The sequence below is a fragment of the Salmo salar genome, chromosome 05 (genome assembly GCF_965601325.2).
Source record: "Salmo salar chromosome 05, fSalSal1, whole genome shotgun sequence".
Taxonomy (NCBI): domain Eukaryota; kingdom Metazoa; phylum Chordata; class Actinopteri; order Salmoniformes; family Salmonidae; genus Salmo; species Salmo salar.
Window position 1 is genome coordinate 52,680,645 of NC_138295.1, and position 23,463 is coordinate 52,704,107.

The window sequence follows — 23,463 nt, forward strand, 5'->3', positions numbered from 1 at the left end:
CTTGTCAGCTTGGGGATTCGATCTTGCAACCTTCCGGTTACTAGTCCAACGCTCTAACCACTAGGCTACCTGCCGCCCCCCTGCTTCCCCACAGGAAAGCATACCAGTTTCATTTGAGGACCAGGATGTTGACAGCTGTGCCATACAGATTGCAAAATAGCTGGGAAGTGATTGTTGATGTACTAATTCCATGGCACAGGGTGTATGAGTGGATATATAAAACAACGCAAGATTCAAGACTTTGTGCCTTTCAGCTAAAATGATTGTACAGAATTATTGCCACCAACAAAATGTTGAATATGTGGGGCATACAATCATCACAGCTCTGTAGATTTTGTTGTGAGGATACAGAATCAATAGACCATTTGTTCTGGTATTGCCCTCAGGTAGCTTGTTTCTGGTCTCAGGTTCAGGAATGGCTGAAAATGTATAACAATCTAAAATTGACCCTAGAAGTAGCATTGTTTGGACATCTGGAGAGACTTGGGCAGTCAGTTTCTAATATACTAATACTCTTATTAGTGAAAGTATTTATCTTCAAGTCGCAATCTGTGGATTCTATTTGATTAGATGAAAATTGTATGTTAAACATCACAACATAGTTGAAAGATATATGGCATGTAGAAATACAAAGAGGGTGGCAGCAGAGATAGGTGGGATAGCCAGAAGGGAACTGAGGGTTGGGATGTGGAACTGGAGACAAGTGGGAGTGGAGTTGCTGGGCCGGGATAGAATGACGGTCAAAAATAAAAGTCTTAATTTTTTGTTTTTAAGTAATACGTTTTGAATGACACTATGCCTGTTTGCCTGAGGCTGTGCAGGTGCTTGTACACATGCATATACACAAACTTGCATTCAAACGCACACATGTGCACACACATACACACATGTAAATAGTGCCACACATGCACTGAAACGTATACAGTGCCTTGCTGCTGTTTTTTGTTTTTGCATTATCTGTTTTCGTTTTTCTCTTTTTCCTCTTCATTTTGTTGGCGTGTTGGGGGATGGTGGCATGGGGTGGGGAATGGAGGGAGAGTGATTTATGAAGTAGTGTTTCTCTTTTTTAATGTCAGTTCTGCTGCCACTGAAACCGACAGTCTCTGATTTTAAAGGAGTGTTGTATTTCCAGATGGGTCTGATACCATTCTTCTCTTTTCTTCACAGTCTCTGTTGACAACATGGGACAGCATCTAGGAAAACGTGAGCTACAGCCGCAGAGCAAGGTAAGCATCTCAGTTGGAAGTGTATGTATGCATGATTTTGTGCAAGTATACAGGACATTAGTGCTCAGCGATTAACCGAAATGTTGGTTTATTTACGTTTAAAAAAAATAAGTCAATGACCAACATCAGTTAAATTATTTGAATTACACTTAGTAAAATGTTTTTCTGTGCACTCAACGAGGCATTTGTGCCGTTTCTCTAGAGAGATTACTCTCTGGGACATGTTGTCCAACTCATCTAAGTGAAGTAAAAGTGGTAATTAACTACAATGACCAGAATCCATTACGCCTATAGCTACCTGTTTTCATTGGTTCAAGCCTGCCTGTAGGGCTGGCAGACTGACGCTGAGGGGAAGAGCGATAGAGAGACACGGGAGGGATAGAGAGCAGTTGCTTAGGTATCTCTACCTGACAATCTATCTAATGGAGTGATAGGAGTTATTTAGCAGTCTTAAAATCTACTTTGAAGAAATGCTGAAATAGTGATTTTGTCAGGCAGCTAGCCAGCTAGGCTAGCCTGCTAGCCTGAAGGATGACTCTTTGGGGAAACAGAGGTAGATGGCTGGCTGGCTGCTACTGCCTGAGCAGAGATTAGATAATGACTTGAAATAAAATAATAAGTCATCAAATATATATATTTTTTGTATACATAACTGAAATATTTTATGAAAGTAATATGAATGAAGGGTGGTTTATTAATAAGTGATGTGCAGTCATTGGAGTTGTATTAATGAAATAATATCATACTAAAAACAAATGTGTAATATAAACAACCACAATATTCTATTTAAGTAAAGTCATGTGAATAAATGATGGTTAGAGCCTAATAAGTGATAGTAATGGGCAGTCACTACCATCAATTATTTTATTCTGTGTTGTTGCAGCAGTGAACCCACATAATGCATTTGTTAAAAAAATCTAAACCGATATTGAAAATGTCAAAAAGCACTAATCGCTCAGCACTACAGGACATACACAGTATACACTTTTAGTGCACATACAGTTGAAGTCGGAAGTTTACATACACTTAGGTTGGAGTCATTAAAACTCGTTTTTCAACCACTCCACACATTTCTTGTTAACAAACTATAGTTTTTGCAAGTCTGTTAGGATATCTACTTTGCATGACACAAGTCATTTTTCCAACAATTGTTTACAGACAGATTGTTTCACTTACAATTCACTGTATCACAATTCCAGTGGGTCAGAAGTTTACATACACCAAGTTGACTCTGCCTTTAAACAGCTTGGAAAATTCCAGAAAATGATGTCATGGCTTTAGAAGCTTCTGATAGGCTAATTGACATCATTTGAGTCAATTGGAGGTGTACCTGTGGATGTATTTTTCAAGGCCTACCTTCAAACTCAGTGCCTCTTTGCTTGACATCATGGGAAAATCAAAAGAAATCAGCCAAGACCTCCACAAGTCTGGTTCATCCTTGGGAGCAATTTCCATACGCCTGAAGGTACCACGTCCATCTGTACAAACAATAGTACGCAAGTATAAACACCATGGGACCACGCAGCCGTCATACCGCTGAGGAAGGAGACACGTTCTGTCTCCTAGAGATGAACATACTTTGGTGCGAAAAGTGCAAATCAATCCCAGAACAACAGTAAAGGACTTTGTGAAGATGCTGGAGGAAACGGGTACAAAGTATCTATATCCACAGTAAAACGAGTCCTATATTGACATAACCTGAAAGGCCGCTCAGCAAGGAAGAAGCCACTGCTCTAAAACCGCCATAAAAAAGCCAGACTGGTTTGCAACTGCACATGGGGACAAAGATCGTACAGTTTAGAGAAATGTCCTCTGGTCTGATACAAAAATAGAACTGCTTGGCCATAATGACCATCATTTTGTTTGGAGGAAAAAGGGGGGGCTTGCAAGCCGAAGAACACCATCCCAACCGTGAAGCACGGGGGTGGCAGCATCATGTTATGGGGGTGCTTTGCTGCAGGAGGGACTGGTGCACTTCACAAAATAGATGACGTCATGAGGAGGAAAATTACGTGGATATATTGAAGCAACATCTCAAGACATCAGTCAGGAAGTTAACGCTTGGTCGCAAATGGGTCTTCCAAATAGACAATGACCCCAAGCATACTTCCAAAGTTGTGGCAAAATGACTTAAGGACAACAAAGTCAAGGTGTTAGAGTGGCCATCACAAAGCCCTGACCTCAATCCTATAGAAAATTTGTGGGCAGAACTGAAAAACGTGTCGAGCAAGGAGGCCTACAAACCTGACTCAGTTACACCAGCTCTGTCAGGAGGAATGGGCCAAAATTCACCCAACTTATTGTGGGAAGCTTGTGGAAGGCTACACAAAACGTTTCACCCAAGTTAAACAATTTAAAGGCAATGCTACCAAATACTAATTGAGTGTATGTAAACCTCTGACCCACTGGGAATGTGATGAAAGAAATACAAGCCAAAATAATTATTTATCTCTACTAATATTCTGACATTTCACATTCTTAAAATAAAGTGGAGATCCTAATTGACCAAAGACAGGGAATATTTACTAGGATTAAATGTCAGGAATTGTGAAAAACTGAGTTTAAATGTATTTGGCTAAGGTGAACGTAAACTTCCAACTTCAACTGTGGTTGTGCATTGTGTGTAAGAAGTTTGATCCTTTTGTTTTTATGGGAATAATACTGACAATGGTGAAGTTCAATGTGATTGTAGACTGTAGAGCCTCTTATATCATTCACAGGTTAAGCATTTATCAGGGACCCTGCTGTAGTTTATTCATGCAGTCCTCCGTCAGAACAATGGAGTTATGACCATAAAGAAGCTCTCAATCAAATCTGAAGCACTCAGAAAAATACAAATGGCTTCAAAAAGAGTCTGGTGGGGTACTTCAATAATATAACCCTCAAATGAATGCCTGACAAAGGGTGCATTCCAAGTGACAACCTTTTCCCTTATGTAGTGCACTTTCATTTTTGGAGCTGAGTGGCGTTTTCCTTTCAGTTATAGCACAAGTAAAGGGGAATGGGGTTGTGGTGACTGTTCTGCTGTAGGGGCCAGCTTGTATACACAGTTGTTAACCACTGAGTAAGGATGTGGTGTTTGGTAAATAAGCAAGTCATTTAAGATCATTGTAGCCTTATGTTTTTTACAGTTTTTCCATTTTTTCCCCGTGTTTTTGGAAGAATGTGAAAGTTAGCTTTTTGTATTTATGATTTTTATGTCAGTACTTAAAAAGTCCCCTCTTGAAATGTGTTGACTTAATGTTTAGTCATATAGGTAACTGGCAAAATAAAGGAAACACCAACATAGTGTCTTAATAGGGTTTTGGGCCACCAAGAGCCAGAACAGCTTCAGTGCACCTTTGCATAGATTCTACAAGTGTCTGGAACTCTACTGGAGGGATGCAACCGTTTTGTTGATGGTGGTGGAAACCGCTGTCACAGGCACCACTCCAGAATCTCACGTAAGTGTTCAATTGGGTTGAGATCTGGTGACTGAGACGATTTAGATGCACTATTGTAAAGTGGTTGTTCCACTGGATATTATAAGGTGAATGCACCAATTTGTAAGTCACTCTGGATAAGAGCGTCTGCTAAATGACTTAAATGTAAATATGGTTTACATTCTTAATTCTCATCAAACCATTCAGTGACCATTCGTGCACTTTGGTAAGGGGCATTGTCATCCTATGGGGGCATAGCCATGGTAGCCAAAATAATGGCCTGCTCAGCATTTTTATTCATGACCCTAAGAATGATGGGATGTTTATTGCTTAAGTAACTCAGGAATCTCACCTGTGTGGAAACACCTGCTTTCAATATACTTTTTATACCACATTTACTGAAGAGTTTCCATTACTTTAGCAGTTACCTGATGCTATACTGTAGCTATAGACCAGGTGTGTCAAACATATGGCCCGAGCCCATTCAATCTGGCCCACGGTGGTTTGAGTAAATAAATAAACATATTTGTTCTCATAAAAAAAATAGAATATTATCGACATTGAAATAACTCGAAACTGTGTAGAAGTGATAATGGACCTACAATTATAAACTTTTCACCCTGTCAAGCTTGCTAAAAGTAATCAAAACTAAATCTAGACAGTCAGGGAGCATCAAAAATTCCAAAATTGATGGATAGAGGACAATTCTTTTATAACTTTTGACGGCGAGGAAATATACTAAGTTGTAAGTGCAGACCTCCAGACCTTGGTGAAGTCTGATTGCGGCGCACAGGGCAAAATGAGCTTGACACCCTTGCTATAGACAGAACAATCTTCTCCATTTTTTTTTTATCACTCCCTCTCTTTTACCCTACTCCTTCTCTCTCTCCATGCTTCTGGGGAGATTATTTTCTTCATGGGCAGTCCAGTCCTGAGAGAGGTGCTTTTTTTTATATCAGTGGGAGTGTTGCGACTCAGAGCCGCTGAGTCTTCTTATCGACTTGCCAGATCTTAGAGTGGCGGACTGGTGTTGCCAGGCAGTGGTTGATTAGCGAGCATCAGAGTGCGCCTGGGTGGTCAGGACACTAGGATTTCAGTAAGTGATGACAAAGCTCGCCTGCTACTTCTGCAGGTCAGCCCGGAGGCCCAGGGAGAGGAGGAAAGGTTATGTAAGATCAGGTCTCAGGAGCCAGCCTGGTTATATAACTAGGCTGTTTCAGGTTAATGTTGGATGTGGTGCACAGTATCTTTGATTCATCATTTTCAGCAGATTCATAGCCCTTTCTTGTTCGGGTCACTGAATCAGAACGAGGCGTTTCAAGTGACACACTGATGACTGTTAGAACACTCCTGGTGATGGACTGATTCCCAACTCACATTTCATTTTGAAAATTACCCTGTTACACCTCAGAGAGATTACATTTCCTTGCTTGTCATTGCCATGGGTGGGACCCCTATGCAAGCTAAACTGCTCACTCATAAAATAGAACTTATTAAACTGTAATGAGTATAGCTGTGGAGGGCACAGTGTTGTTACTAACTCAAGAGTCATTTGTGTGTTATGTGTTCATCAAAATGGGAAGGACAAAGCAGTATCTCCATGGCACGATGCGTTTATTGACAGATGGTCGTTTAGACATCCCACCAATGAAATTCTCACTCTTGGTAGGCATATATGTTGCCGTGGTGATAGCTGATGCGTTATGTTAGGCCATTCAATGTCAGCGGCTACTTTCATCATCGCACAATACACAGAGACGAAAGAAGCATCAGTGACCCATTTCCTTCTGTAAGGATGAATGGACTATCGGGCAGATTATTATGAATTACATTTGACATTTTAGTCATTTAGCAGATGCTCTCATCCAGAGAGACTTACTGTAGGGAGTGCATACATTTTCATATTTTGTTTCGTATGAATCAGCTTATGGTCAATTTCATACTATCATTAGCTCAGGGCCAACGTTCCACGAGAGCCCATTCAGCAGTCCCACCCAAAGAGCCCAGCTGTCCAATAACATTGAGCTCATCTCAACCGTCCTACACAGTGAGTGATGTCATGGTTGATATCATGTCTCAAACACTGGTGCTTTTACCCTTTTGGGGAAAGTCTGTCAGTTCCATCATCAGTTAATTTGTTATGTTTTTCTGTTGAACTAGCCTACATGAATGATTAAATTAAAGAGCTTTTAAAAGTCAAAAGTATAATCAGTCAATGGGGGTGTTTGGTAGGGATGGGGGAGATAAATCGATACAGTTGAGTGTCGCAATATAATATCGCAAAAAATAATATAGACTCTGACTCCAACTATGAATTCTCTAGGTGAAGGTTAAATTAAGCTACTGCTAGTTAGCTTTTCCTGTGCAAAAACTCAGGTGTTTTTCCTTCTATAGCTTTTTCTCCATCTTCCTTTTAAAAGGTTAGCCAACATTTTCAGCATTTTTTTATTACCATGACTGAAAAAAATCTCTCGTCCCTCTGCCTCAGACATGTAGTGAGCAATATGTTTGAATTGATAAAATAAAATTGCAGTTTCAAATTGCAATACATGATGGAACTTCCATCAGGAGCTAGCCAGCTAACTAGCTACCAGTCTTTGTTAGCCACGGCTAGCGGTCTTCACCTTTTTCCCGGTCATCTGCCAGCCTTAGCTCAGACAACACCTGCCAGTCTGCACAGCGCGATGTCAACCCAGGGCATATCGGACTGCTTCTCTCTACCATATCACCGGATTCCTGCCTGTCTGCATCATTACACCGGATCATCGCAGCTAGCTAGCTGTAAACAAATGGCTACTGTTAGCTAACACCTCTGTCCCGAAGCAAGCACCAGCTAGCCTTGAGCTAGCCCCGAGCTAGGCCCATATACCAGCTAATTTTAAGGCTACAATACCTCCTTTGCCAATTGGACTGGACCCTTTATTGTCGACACGGAGCCCCGCCGATCCATCACGACTGGACTGCCGATGTGATTGCCCGATGTGGTCTCAACAGGCTATTCTGTTACGATGTCGCCGAAGAACCATCTACTAGTCCTGGGCCCGCTAGCTTTTCTGAACGCTGTGTCCCCTGCTCGCCTAGCGTAGTAGTGACTACCAAACGGCACCCTGACTCACCTATTGCTGCTCTTTTGACCCTATGATCACTCGGCTACATAGCTGATGCCCCCTGGACTGTTTCAATAACACGGTACCTCATTTTGTTTACCTGTCGGCCCCAGCCTCGAACTCAGGTCCTGTATGTACCGAACTGTCCCGCTCTGCCCTTTCATCGCTATTTACCCGTTGTCTTAGCTCTCCTGATCAACACCTGTGATTGCTTTATGCCTCTTTCTAATGTCAATATGCCTTGTCTATTGCTGCCGTGGCTAGTTCTTATTTTTTTATTTCACTGTAGAGCCCTCAGTCCTGCTCAAAATGCCTTAAATAGCTCTTTTGTCCCACCCCACACACATGCGGAGACCTCAACTGGCTTAACTGGTGCCTCCAGAGACGAAACCTCTCTCATCGTCACTCAACGCCTAGGTTTACCTCCACTGTACTCACATTCTACCATGCCTTGAATCTATTCTACCACGCCCAGAAATCGACTCCTTTTATACTCTGTCCACAACGCACTAGAAGACCAGTTCTTATAGCCTTTAGCCGTACCCTTATCCTACTCTTCCTCTGTTCCTCTGGTGATATAGAGGTTAACCCAGGCCCTGTAGCCCCCAGATCCAGTCCAATTCCCCAGGCGCAATCAACGCCTTGGTTTCATGCATGTTAACATCAGAAGCCTCCTCCCTAAGTTTACTTTATTCACTGCTTTAGCACACTCCGCGAACCCTGATGTCCTAGCCGTGTCTGAATCCTGGCTTAGGAAGACCACCAAAAATTCTGAAATTTCCATCCCCAACTACAACATTTTCCGCCAAGATAGAACTGCCAAAGAGGGTGGAGTGCTTTCCTCCCCATCTTAAATGAGCATGCCCCATTCAAAAAATATAGAACTAAGAACAGATATAGCTCTTAGTTCACTCCAGACTTGACTGCCCTTGACCAGCACAAAAACATCCTGTGGCGTACTGCATTAGCACCGAATAGCCCCCGCGCTATTCAACTTTTCAGGGAAGTTAGGAACGAATATACACAGGTAGTGAGGAAAGCAAAGGCTAGCTTTTTCAAACATAAATTTGCGTCCTGTAGCACAACCTCCAAAATGTTTTGGGACACTGTAAAGTCCATGGAGAATAAGAGCGCGTCCTCCCAGCTGCCCACTGCACTGAGGCTAGGAAACACTGTCACCACCGATAAATCTACGATAATCGAAATTTCAATAAGCATTTTTCTACGACTGGCCATGCTTTCCACCTGGCTACCCCAACCCCGGTCAACAACTCTGCACCCCCCACAACAACTTGCCCAAGCCTCCCCTATTTCTCCTTCACCCAAATCCAGACAGCTGATGTTCTGAAAGAGCTGCAAAATCTGGACCCCTACAAATCAGCTGGGCTAGAAAATCTGGACCCTCTCTTTCTAAAATGATCCGCGCAATTGTTGCAACCCCTATTATTAGCCTGTTCAACCTCTTTCGTATCATCTGAGATCCCTAAAGATTGGAAAGCTGCCGCGGTCATTCCCCCTTTCAAAGGGGGAGACACTAGACCCAAACTGTTACAGACCTATATCTATCCCACCCTGCCTTTTCTAATGTCTTCGAAAGCCAAGTGAATGAACAGATCACTGACCATTTTGGATCACACCGTACTTTCTCCGCTATGCAATCTGGTTTCCGAGCTGGTCATGGGTGCACCTCAGCCACGCTCAAGGTCCTAGATGATATCATAACCGCCATCAATAAAAGACAATACTGTGCAGCCGTCTTCATCGACCTGGCCAAGGCTTTTGACTCTGTCAATCACTGCATTCTTATCGGCAGACTCAACAGCCTTGGTTTCTCAAAATAGCCTTGAGCACTCTACTCAGACTACATCCAATTCGCTATCACAGTGCCATCCGTTTTGTCATCAAAGCCCCATATACTTCGCACCACTGCAACCTGTATGCTCTCGTTGGCTGGCCCTCGCTTCATATTCGTCGCCAAACCCACTGCATCCAGGTCATCTATAAGTCTTTGCTTGGTAAAGCTCCGCCTTATCTCAACTCACTGGTCACCATAGCAGTACCCACCCGTAGCACGCTCTCCAGCAGGTATATTTCACTGGTCATCCCCAAAGCCAACTCCTACTTTGGCCACCTTTCCTTCCAGTTCTCTGCTGCCAATGACAGGAACGAATTGCAAAAATCACTGAAGCTGGAGTCTTATCTCCCTCACTAACTTTAAGCATCAGCTGTCAGAGCAGCTTACCGATCTTTGCTTCTGTACACAGCCCATCTGTAAATAGCCCACCCAACTACCTCATCCCCATATTGTTATTTATTGTTCCTTTGCACCTCTACTTGCACATTCATCTTCTGCACATCTATCACTCCAGTGTTTAATTGCTAAATCGTAATTATTTCGCCACTATGGCCTATTTATTGCCTTACCTCCCTAATCTTACTACATTTGCACACACTGTATATAGACTTTTCTATTGTATGTTTGTTTATCCCATGTGTAACTCTGTTGTTTTTGTTGCACTGCTTTGCTTCATCTTGGCCAGGTCACAGTTGTAACTGAGAACTTGTTCTCAACTGGCCTACCTGCTTAAGTAAACGTGAAATAACATTTTAAAAAACATCTAGAATTGTGATACAGTATGTATTGCCATTCTATATGTATCATATCGACACCTAAGTAACGTGACAATGTCGTGTTGTGAGGTCCTGGCAATTCCCAGACCTAGTGTTTGGGTGGTCGTTCTGATGCTGGTTAGCCCTCTGTGATTTGTCCTGTCCACTCAGTAGAATAAACCGGATTAAGCCAAAGCCTTAGAGAGCCTTTGTGCTCGCTGATGGATGACATTTGTTTGACGTAGCCATTTTGACTTCTAACCGTTTGCTGTATAACACACCTAATCAAAATGGGACAGTGTCAAACACTTTTGCTCTCAAAGACACTGGACATTATATCAGTGTTGATGACTACTGGGGATGAACTCATTCATCTTAGCCTATAGGCTGGCGTGTTGTTTTATAAACATGAAGATAAAACCTTTGGCTGTGAGGTTGCTTGACTCATAGAAAGAGAATAGTAATTATTCTATTTCTATGGTTTGATGTCTGTAAGGCCTTGGGTGGCGTTGTACTGTAGGTAGTGAATACAACACGTATGATTAAAAACAACGTTCTCATCTTTGTTTGATTCATTTGAGTTTCATATTTATATCTCAAGAATTGTCAATATGACCTATGGTTAAAAGTCTAACTTAAAGGCCTACATTTTATAGTTTTGAGGTCCATGCTCAAACAAAATATTTTGTCTTTTTATAGATGGTAGACCTATACATGAAACAGTTTTCTGAGGAGGTTTAATCTGCTGTTATTCCATTTGCTCTATACATGCGGTCAGAGATCATGGGGGATAGCATAAGGACGCCGTCATTGGCGGCAAAAAATAAAAAACGGATCTAACAAAGTGGATATTTGTGAAATCCGTAGTTATTTTTGTGTCCTAACAGGCCCACAATGTGGTTACTAAAATCTGATTTACATATACTGTATATTTGGTTGTTTTCGATGCATAATATTTAGAAGTTGTCCTTTTCAGGTTTCATTTATTTATTTTTGCTAATGGTTAGCTCCCACTTGGTTAAGGTGGTAGCTAGCCAAATAGAAATCGGTGGTGGAAGTTGAAGTAATTTTTTACTGTAATGCCGTGAATTGGTGATTATGAAATTAACATATATTGAGGTTGACATCCAAACAAGCCTCATACTTAGATTTGTACCCCAACATAGTGTTGAATTCACATAAATAAATGTAGGCTAATTTAGATGGTCTGCACTGAGAGAGATTCTGGATCTATCCCCGATGGGGGATGTGTGCATGGTGTTTCCATGGTTTTAGTTGAACACTTACCTGTGTTTTGCATATACAGTTGTTGCCTTAATGCTGTGTGGTCCACCGATAAGGACAAGTAGAGGCTTATTTAACAATAACACACCACTGTTTTCAGTCAGGTTGGGTCTGAGAGCTGCTACTTTACTGAAAAAAAAAAAGAAAAGCAGAATGCGATGCCGCCGCAATTGAACAGAACAAAGATGATTAAGAGGTGAGTTGTTTTCTCTGTGTCTCGCTCTCCGAATCCCGAAATTGCACCCCACCTATTGCTCCTGTCTGTTGCGGTGTGGGTGGGGAGGAAAGAGGGGGCTTTAAATGGCAAGTAAAGTACTTTAAAGACATCAGGTAATTAACCTCCGCCTTGCCGAAGTCAATTTGTCACAGGTTTTCAAATTACAGCAGAGAAAATAGGCGCGCCATTAAAGTTCAGCTGCGGCTGCAATCAACTTTTCCCCGCTCTTCTCCTCCTCCATCGCATAATGGTATTAGAAAAGACAGAGGGAGAAAAAAAAGAGAGAAAAAGGGAAGACAGCCTTTTTGAACGGTGTCAGAAGCACAGAATAACGAAGCCTTAATGTTCCTGGCATGGGCTTACATAGACAACAGGACAGTGACAGGGAAACCCGGGCTGGGCCTGCCTGTCCTGGCCACCTGTCCCGGGGTTGATGATGTATGGGGCTCTGTCAGAATCAGCCGGCCTGCTGGGGTACCAGAAAAAAACAGGAGAACCCAGCCCAGGCAGGCTCACAGTGGTAAGACAGGCAACCAAATACAGATTTCAATTGGTTCTCCTTTCTGCAAGGCACACTCTGAGAGAGCTGAGACCAGAGTGGGGAGGAGGAAAGTGGATAAAGAGAGTTAGCAACTGCTAGATAAGGCGTCAAATCAAAAACTGATGTCATTTTTAAAAAATATGTATTTGTGTCGCTGCCTTTGTTTTACCTTAGGTCAGTATGTGCTTAGAGACAATATCCAGGTTGGCATCCAACCTTTTTATGCTCGTAAAGTACGTTGGATAATAAAAACATGTCACGACAGGCCTAATGGAAACAGCAAATTTGTCGAAAAAACTAAATATGCTAGACAAGGTGGGGTCTTTTTATGTCTAAAATGTATTGTGAAATGGAGGTAGAAATGCTTTTATGTGCAAATATACTGCTCAAAAAAATAAAGGGAACACTTAAACAACACATCCTAGATCTGAATGAAAGAAATAATCTTATTAAATACTTTTTCTTTACATAGTTGAATGTGCTGACAACAAAATCCCACAAAAATAATCATTGGAAATCCAATTTATCAACCCATGGAGGTCTTGATTTGGAGTCACACTCAAAATTAAAGTGGAAAACCACACTACAGGCTGATCCAACTTTGATGTAATGTCCTTAAAACAAGTCAAAATGAGGCTCAGTAGTGTGTGTGGCCTCCACGTGCCTGTATGACCTCCCTACAATGCCTGGGCATGCTCCTGATGAGGTGGCGGATGGTCTCCTGAGGGATCTCCTCCCAGACCTGGACTAAAGCATCCGCCAACTCCTGGACAGTCTGTGGTGCAACGTGGCGTTGGTGGATGGAGCGAGACATGATGTCCACGATGTGCTCAATTGGATTCAGGTCTGGGGAACGGGCGGGCCAGTCCATAGCATCAATGCCTTCCTCTTGCAGGAACTGCTGACACACTCCAGCCACATGAGGTCTAGCATTGTCTTGCATTAGGAGGAACCCAGGGCCAACCGCACCAGCATATGGTCTCACAAGGGGTCTGAGGATCTCATCTCGGTACCTAATGGCAGTCAGGCTACCTCTGGCGAGCACATGGAGGGCTGTGCGGCCCCCCAAAGAAATGCCACCCCACACCATGACTGACCCACCGCCAAACCGGTCATGCTGGAGGATGTTGCAGGCAGCAGAACGTTCTCCACGGCGTCTCCAGACTCTGTCAAGTCTGTCACGTGCTCAGTGTGAACCTGCTTTCATCTGTGAAGAGCACAGGGCGCCAGTGGCGAATTTACCAATCTTGGTGTTCTCTGGCAAATGCCAAACGTCCTGCACGGTGTTGAGCTGTAAGCACAACCCCCACCTGTGGACGTCGGGCCCTCATACCACCCTCATGGAGTCTGTTTCTGACCGTTTGAGCAGACACATGCACATTTGTGGCCTATTGGAGGTCATTTTGCAGGGCTCTGGCAGTGCTTCTCCTGCTCCTCCTTGCACAAAGGCGTAGGTAGCGGTCCTGCTGCTGGGTTGTTGCCCTCCTACGGCCTCCTCCACGTCTCCTGATGTACTGGCCTGTCTCCTGGTAGCGCCTCCATGCTCTGGACACTACGCTGACAGACACAGCAAACCTTCTTGGCACAGCTTGCATTGATGTGCCATCCTGGATGAGCTGCACTACCTGAGCCACTTGTGTGGGTTGTAGACTCCGTCTCATGCTACCACTAGAGTGAAAGCACCGCCAGCATTCAAAAGTGACCAAAACATCAGCCAGGAAGCATAGGAACTGAGAACTGGTCTGTGGTCCCCACCTGCAGAACCACTCCTGTATTGGGGGTGTCTTGCTAATTGCTTATAATTTCCACCTGTTGTCTATTCCATATGCACAACAGCATGTGAAATTTATTGTCAATCAGTGTTGCTTCCTAAGTGGACAGTTTGATTTCACAGAAGTGTGATTGACTTGGAGTTACATTGTGTTGTTTAATTGTTCCCTTTATTTTTTTGAGCAGTGTATTTCTATAATAGCCATCATATTGAAGTAAACTTGGAGTCACTCGATGACATGTTGCGTGGTCCTCCCATTACTAAAGCATGCAGATTATTAGGCTACAGATGAAATAAATTATGTTGAACTTCACCGGGTGGTGAACGTGAAAGGTGATGACCTTGATGCTCCTTTCCAATAAATTTAGAGGGTCTTATTCTGGTAACATGATGATCGATGCTTGGTTGCCATTTGACAAACTAAACTAATCTTGCTATTTTGTCCTTGATAATCTCATGTAGGCTATGCCCGCAAGTCGGCTATGTATCTGCAAGCTGTTGGCTAAGGCGCACGTGCCAGTACCAGAGGGGAAACATTCGCTATATAACACATTGTTAGTGACAAAACCATCAGTAGAGTTGAAAAAGGCGATGGAAACCCATTTAACTTGTATTTTTATTCAGTACATGGGAATTTAACCGCAAAAGTTATTTTTATGTTGACTATGTCATCACGCACATACTTTTTATCCACAACAAGTTAATTTGATGGAAACACATCTCTGGTGGGAAAATGTGCGTATTTTATTTATGCAGATTTTTTAATATTCACATGATAAACTGTCGCCAATTGGATGGAAACCTAGCTAAAAATGAATGGCACAATAGAATTATCGTCTTTTTAATTACATTTTCAGTGGAGTGGATGGACTAAACACAAAGTATACAATATAAACAATACATTTAGAGTATTACACGTATCAAATGATTTAGTAGTATGCATTTACTATTATGCATGCTCATTTGACGGCTGTCTTTCACTTTGGCAGTGTCGTCTTCACATTAATCAGAGCGTCGACTTGGTGTTTTGTCAACACGACATTGTGACAGTGCTGAGTGGAAGCGAGAGGACCACATAATGTTTCGAGAAGTCAGTGGAGGTCACATATGTTGAAGCCAATGCTTCCCACAGTTGTGTCCAAATTGGCTGGATATCCTTTGGGTGGTGACACACTCAAACTGGTGCGCCTGGCACCTACCACCATACCCTGTTCAAAGGCACTTAAATATAAAGAGATCAAAACTTTCACCTGGATTCACCTGGTCAGTCTATGTCATGGAAAGATCAGGTGTTCCTAATGTTTTGTATGTTGAGTTGTAATATTTTTCACCAGGTGATCCAACCAGGGGAGGGCGTGGTAGGAAATAAAAGAAAGGGGATCAAAAATGATGCAAGTACTGCTATTTGATAGGCTAATCTGCCTGCTTGTATCATCGCTGATATATCCCTCCCCCCACACAACATTGATTCCAAGCCAACCACTATGGTGCTGGCTATAAGACCTTATGCATACACTGAGACACACGTACATCGGGGATAGGACTATTTATCCATTCTCACAAAGCCGATTTGGGAAACGTGGTTGTGTCTGAGGAAAATGTAATGCATTATCAGGCCTGTGGTAGAATCCAATCTCCTGTCTGATAAGCCTGTGAACTGTTGTGGAGACCCTTATCCATGTCCAACTTCCAGAGCTGTTGATCATGTTCTGCCATTTTGAAAGCCACCTTTATTGGCTTTTTCTCAGTTTCAAGAGTCATGTTGTATTGAGTAAATGCATTGTGGATTAAGAGGAGAGGCAGCATGTAAATCCAGTCTCCAGTGGAGGGAGCCTGAGGCCCAGTTAGTGATCCTGAAGTTAGGCTATTGTCCACGCATTTCCGCCCTGAGAGGAGTTTATTTTTGTGTTGTACTGTAACTTACACACACTCATGTTCCTGCCTGACTGGAATTGTGTTCAGTAGCTGATATGGGTTGAAATACTATTTGAAAGCTTTCAAATACTTTGAGTGTTTGCTTTAGTCTGCCTGGGAGTGCCGAATGGGCGAGGTTTGCAGTTTTGGGATTTTTTTTATTGGTTCATTAAGCCAGGTTAGCGCAATCGAGCACAGATAAAGTATCTGAAATGATTTCAAATGGTATTGAACCCAGGTTTGTTCAGTATCTTTCCCTAAAGCTAAGGGGGTCGTAAATAGCTCCTTCTCATTTGTTCCAAACCTGTTCGTTCATGCATGGGTAGCAGCAGAAGCGCTACCCTTCCTGTACTTGCTCTCCCCCATGTTACGCAATCATTCCCCATAGTAACATTCATGTTCACTGCTCTCCGAAACAAGGAAGTAAAACTCCCCACAACATTCCTTTAAGGTAAAGAGAGTATCTCCGGATATTACTGTCAGAACGCAAATACATTCCACATTTTGGAGACCTACGTAGGGACAAATACATCAGATATATTTATTTCGGATTTCACTTTTTTTATTTTTTACAGAGAAGAACAGATTCTTATTTGCAACGACGACCTGTCGAACACAGCAGACAAGCACAGCAGAAAGACTTTGACTAGGTAATATTCATGAGACTAAGGGTGCCTTGGAGTTGTACAGATGAGTATTGTTTGATGCTGATACTTGTTTTCACCATTAATGTCACAGCACCACTGACATTTATTCTATTACATTTTGTGCATGAATATACTTTTGACCACTAATTTTGTTTTGCTCATAATTAAAGTGGGATACATGCTGTTAAATTACCAGCTCTTTGACAATTTTAATATTACAATTAATAATTATACAATTTGCTGAGGGCTATCATTTTCACTTATCTCAAGTAATTGCATTTTGGTACTCTGATAAAACATCCTTACAGTTTAAGTTCAATGTGATCCTTCTTTGTCTATTTCCTGACACTGATTTTTATATCTGTGGCCAGCAATATTGCTTTACTCTCTGTTTGAAATATATTCCTCAGGAAGCGGATTAGAAGTTGTACGATCCCTCAGTAAGACTACATCCTTTTCGTCGAGGCCAGGCTTTTTGTTTGGTAATGATGAGCTATAGGCTATAAGTATCCCTTGGGAATAGAGTATTGTTGTTTTCTTGTTCTAAGAACAATGTCAAATTCCTAGGTGGCCACATTATTTGCCATGTCATGGGTGCTTAAGACCTTTGGCTAATTACCCTATACCCTATAGTTTGCTTGCGGGTGGTTTGAAATAAGTATATTTTTCAAGTTAGAGGCTTTGAGGAGCCTGAGGCGGGGGACTTGTGAGCAATCATACTTCATGTGAGTAGGTCTGTGCGATATTGTGAACATTTGCAGTGTGAGCACATCCTGCTGTTTGAGAAGAAATCTGTGGGATGGAGTCTCCAAGTCCCCATTCACCATTCCTCTCGGGGATGAACACAAACGCTTAAGGGCACAGCTATCAGAGAGGAAACGGATAAGACCGTGACCTTTGACTCTCTAAGAAATTCCTCCAAGTCATGAGAGGTTCCAATCACTACACTCCAAATCCCCCCCCAGACTATAAGAGCTTAGAAAGCTTTTGGAAACTACAAATGGAAAAAAGGAGAACTAGCTCGTCTTTTATATACATCCATTCGAAAGCCCATCCAATTGATATCAGATAAAGACATTTTCAAAAGGTAGCATTTCAAGAAGTATCAGACTGATAGGCCTAACCTTGGAGAAATAGATTGGCATGCTTTATATGAAGAACCTCTTTGAATATAGAGAACAGACAGATTCCGGTTGAGATTGCATTCTCTCCCAGTCTACCTGTTTCTGCAGCAAGAGTAGGTATTATGCTGCTTGATTTGGCATTAACCTCCGCCTCGGCCCTCCTCAAAAAGGTGAATTTTATTCCCCTGTCATTGTGGTGCGAGAGGCTGGTCTTATCTCGTGCTGTGTAGCAGAGGCAGCGAAGCCCCAGGGGCCCGTACTGCTGTGCTGCTACCCTCCGTCAGTCCTCTGCCCCTGGGACGCTCTTCTCAACAAGATGGAAATATTATCCCTCTATTATGATAAGCAGGTGCAAAGTCACGTCGTCAGCTTCTACCTGCGGATGGTGACAAGAAGGCTAGGCCGCTGCTCATGTGGCTGCATAGCCCACTTTGTAGAAATAGCCAAGTTTTCAAAGTCCTCCACGGTTTGTGATAAAAAGCAGTCTGAGAAGCGAGTTGGGGTGTTATCTTTTTGGAAGGAGATGGGGAAATGTGACTGGAAAGGGGATTTCAAAATGTTTCGAATGGTGAGTAATGGGAAATTAATACAGTATATTGTAAAGTTAATGTACCACCGGTGCTCAGATAATGGTAAATTTTAATAGGATTTTATTGAACGGGTTACGTAAGACGCTATTGACTTCAAGGTATACTTAAAAAGAACACAATTTCAGTCCAGCTGAGTCACCATAATATCCTGAACACACCATGAGCTTGGTTCCAGGAAACAGCTTCTTCAGAGGGCCAATTTTCTATATTTCTAATGTATATTTTTTGGTTGACGTGTGTGCGCATGTGTGTGTTTGCACGTGCGTTTTTGTGTTTGTGTGCGCATTTACACTGGGTGTACAAAACATTAAGGACAACTGCTCTTTCCATGACGTAGACTTACCACGTGAATCCAGGTGAACGCTATTTATGTTCCCTTATTGATGCCTCTTGATAAATCCACTTCAATCAGTGTAGATGAAAGGGAGGAGACAGGTTAAATAAGGATTTTTAAGCTTTGAGACAATTGAGACATTGATTGTGTATGTGTGCCATTCAGAGGGTGAATGGGCATGGCACAATATTTAAGTGCCTTTGAACGGGGTATAGTAGTAGGTGCCAGCACACCGGTTTGAGTGTGTCAAGAACTGCAATGCTGCTGGCTTTTTCACACTCAACAGCTTCCCTTGTGTATCAAGAGTGCTTCACCACCCGAAGGACATCCAGCCAACTTGGCACAACTGTGGGAAGCATTGGTGTCAACATCCAGCATCCCTGTGGAGTGCTTTCAACACCTTGTAGAGTCCATGCCCCAACGAATTGAGGCTGTTCTGAGGGCAGAAGTGGGGGGTGCAACTCAATATTAGGAAGGTGTCCTTAATGTTTTGTACACTACCGTTCAAAAGTTTGGGGTCACTTAGAAAGGTCCTTGTTTTTGAAAGAAAAGCACAATTTTTTTGTCCATTTAAAATAACATCAAATTGATCAGAAATACAGTGTAGACATTGTTAATGTTGTAAATTACTATTGTAGCTGGAAACGGCAGATGTTTTTTTTTTTTTATGGAATATCTACAGGTGTACAGAGGCCCATTATCAGCAACCATCACTTCTGTGTTCAAATGGCACGTTGTGTTAGCTAATCTAACTTTATCATTTAACAGGCTAATTGATCATTAGAAAACCCTTTTGCAAAGACCTTTCTTCTGAAACTCATCAGTCTATTCTTGTTCTGAGAAATGAAGGCTATTCCATGTGAGAAATTGCCAAGAAACGGAATATCTTGTACAACGCTGTGTACTACTCCCTTCAAAGAACAGCACAACTGGCTCTAACCAGAATAGAAAGAGTGGGAGGCCCCGGTGCACAACTGAACAGTAGTGTATGTGAGGGCGTGTGGGTGTGTAAGTGTCTAGAGGAGAGGGGGGTTAATGCATTTAGCAATGTTTTTATGCTAATATGTACGTCCCCAAAATACTGCAAATGTGCCTGACTTTTGTGTGCTGCGATAATTCGGGTAAAGCTCTAAACAAATATCAGATTCGGCTCCATGTGGCTGATAATGAAAAGCCTCTGTTCTGTTGCCATGGTATCTCAGCTCACCTCTTTCTGTTTTGTGCTCTCTCTCTTTTAAAGCCTTTGTCAGCAGAACCAGAAGCAGAACAGACCATAGAACCAGCCCCCATTGGTGAGACCATGGTAGAACCCGAATCACAAGACGAGGTCTTTGGTAAGGAGTTTCTTTTTATTTGTCATTTTTGTAATTTTTGGTAAAGAACATAAGCAGACATAAAGCAAATTCAGCCCTAATACATACAGTTACAAAAGATGGAAAGGGTTGTCTTGATTAAATAATATTATTTTTCCTATGCTACAATACTGTTGCTTCATAATGATTAAAGGTTGTCGTAAAAGGTGTTCCCTAAATTCCTTATTTGAAAGCCCCTCACCCGAAAGCTGTCTTAAACATTGCTTCAAGTGGAATAAAATAGGCGACAGTACTCATTTTGGGTGCCGGTACTCTAGGGTGGCAATATTTTGCAGGGGTTTCTGGTACTAAAGTAGAACATTTGAGTTGCTGGTACTCTATACCAGTCAGCAACGTCCCACTTCAAGCAGTTCTCTTAAATGATTTAGACAGCGTGAACCTTTTCAGCAGCAGGGAAAAAAACGGTGCTTCTTAACACAAATGCAGACCATCTCTCAATGCGGGGTATCTTTCAGTTAAGGGGCCAGGTGATGACAAGGTATCCGTGGCCCAGGGATTCATTGCTAATGGTGATGGGTGTGACCCAACCTGGGAATGGAAAGAGTGATACATCACCTGTTCCCTCCCTCCGCACGCTGTCAACCTGTAAAATGAGGTTGTTTTTCATCTACCTCTATTCCTCTAGGCTACTTGGACTGTTTGATCTAATATTAAATTGAGAGCTTTGCACATTTTGTATTCATTGCGGATGCATCCCAGGATATGACTAGACAAATAAGAAATATAGAAATACAAGAAATGTATAAAAAGATGATTGTGCCCTAAACGTAGTACTCCAATCTAACAGGTGAGGGCAGAATCCATTGTGTTATAGCAGAACCACAGAAAGCTGTCAGAGTCCTAGCTGGTTGACTACACTGATTTCTCTACAGTGGTGGAGATGGCTACCAGTAAGGAGGCAAACGGTGCACTTTAGAAATGCTGATGTGAGTTAGTTTCATTTTTTACATGCAGTTGAGGTTTCCCATGAAGTGTTCTAAATCAAATTATTTGGACATACAGTACCAGTCGAAAGTTTGGACACACCTACTTATTCAAGGGTTTTTCTTTATTTTTACTATTTTCTACATTGTATAATAATAGTGAAGACATCAAAACTATGAAATAACACATGGAATCATGTAGAAACATTTTTATTTATTTTTTATTTTTTAACAAATCAAAATATATTTGAGATTTTAGATTCTTCAAAGTAGCCACCCTTTTCCTCTTTACACACTCTTGGTATTCTCTCAACCAGATTCACCTGGAATGCTTTTCCAACAGTCTTGAAGGAGTTCCCATATATGCTGAGCACTTGTTGGCTGTTTTTCCTTCGCTCTGCGGTCCAACTCATCTCAAACCATCTCAATTTGGATGAGGTCGGGTGATTGTGGAGGCCAGGTCATCTGATGCAGCACTCCATCACTCTCCTTCTTGGTCAAATAGCCCTTACACAACCTGGAGGTGTGTTGGGTCTTTGTCCTGTTGAAAAACAAATGATAGTACCACAATGCGCAAACAGGATGGGATGGCGTATCACTGCAGAATAATGTGGTAGCCATGCTGGTTAAGTGTGCCTTGAATTCTAAATAAATCACTGACAGTGTTACCAGCAAAGCACCATCACACCACCTCCTCCATGCTTCACAGTGGGAACCACACATACGGAGATCATCCTACTCTGCGTCTCACAAAGACACGGCGGTTGGAACCAAAACTCTCATATTTGTACTCATCAGACCAAAGGACAGATTTCCACCTGTCTAATGTCCATTGTTCATGTTTCTTGGTCCAAGCAAGTATCTTCTTCTTATTGGTGTCCTTTTAGTAGTGGTTTATTTGCAGCAATTTGACCATGAAGGCCTGATTCACAGTCTCCTCTGAATAGTTGATGCTGAGATGTGTCTGTTACTTTTATTTGGGCTGCGGTTTCTGAGGCTGGTAACTGTAATGAACTTATCCTTATTTGGGCTCCCGAGTGGCACAGTGGTCTAAGGCACTGCATCTCAGTGCTAGACGCATCACTACTGACACCCTGGTTTGATTCAAGCTGTGTCACAATCGGCCGTGATTGGGAGTACCATAGGGCGGTACACAATTGGCCCAGCGTCGTCCGGGTTTGGCCGGTGTAGGGCGTCATTGTAAATAAGAATTTGTTCTTAACTGACTTGCCTAGTTAAATAAAGGTTACATCTTTATTATCCTCTGCAGGAGAGGTAACTCTGGGCCTTCCTTACCTGTAGCGGTCCACATGCGTGCCAGTTTCATCATAGCGCTTGATGGTTTTTGCGATTGCACTTGAAGAAACTTTCAAAGTTCTTGACATTTTCCGGATTGACTGACTTTCATGTCTTAAAGTAATGATGGACTGTCATTTCTCTTTGCTTATTTGAAGCTGTTCTTGCCATAATATGGACTTGGTCTTTTACCAAATCGGGCTATTTTCTGTATACCACCCTACCTTGTCACAACACAACTGATTGGCTCAAACGCATTAAGAAGGAAAGAAATTCCACAAATTAACTTTTAACAAGGCACACCTGTTAATTGAAATGCATTCCAGGTGACTACCTCATGAAGGTGGTTGAGAGAATGCCAACATTGTGCAAAGCTGTCATCAAGGCAAAGGGTGGCTATTTTGAACAATCTCAAATATAAAATGTATTTTGATTTGTTAACACTTTTTTGGTTACTACATGATTCCATGTGTTAATTCATAGTTTTGACATCTTCACTATTATTCTAGAATGTAGAATATAGTAGAAATAAAGAAAAACCCTGGAATGAGTAAGTGTGTCAACTTTTGACTGGTACTGTACATCTGTCTGTAATTACGTTTTTATTCAATGAGAAGAAACAAGACGTCTCGTTATCTGCTTGTTATTAACAATGGTGCTTTGCATACTTGAATTGAATTGTTTTGTATATGTAATTAGATCCCATGTGTAATGGATGAAACCTACACTACATGGCCAAAACAATATGTTTTGAGAACCCCCTTCTTTATCCCTCGTACAATGGCTGCGCCTAACGATCAAAGCAGAAATGCCAATTTAAGGTAGCCTCAACGTATTTGAGCATATGTTTAACCAGACACATTCATATAGAATATCAACATCTAATTGATCGTCTCACCAATCCTACATCAAAAGCCTTAGTCACAGCACACCAGAGACTCTGTGAATTGAACAGCAAACGGTCATCCTCTCCCCTTTTCACCTTTATCAGGTTTGATTAAAAGAGCTGAGGTCTGGCTGTTGCACCCGGGGCGTTGGAGTAATGTTCTTTGTGTTCCTGCACATGAGCACAACCCTGGAACAC

At 42.1% G+C, this 23,463-nt stretch overlaps 1 protein-coding gene across 4 annotated transcripts in view; it reads left to right on the forward strand.

Moving 5' to 3' along the window:
- The window catches only part of LOC106605072 (myelin basic protein), a 69,293-nt gene that overhangs the window by 10,196 nt on the left and 35,634 nt on the right, over positions 1 to 23,463 (forward strand). For 2 of the 4 annotated variants that reach the window (XR_001328786.3, XR_006769900.2), the window contains exons 2-3: positions 1,168 to 1,226; positions 20,028 to 20,121. The gene's annotated coding sequence lies outside the window, so the exon portion shown is untranslated. Of the gene's footprint in view, positions 1 to 1,167; positions 1,227 to 16,525; positions 16,544 to 16,667; positions 16,743 to 20,027; positions 20,122 to 23,463 lie in introns of those variants that run through there. The other 2 variants (XR_006769902.2, XR_006769901.2) reach the window with 2 other exon arrangements.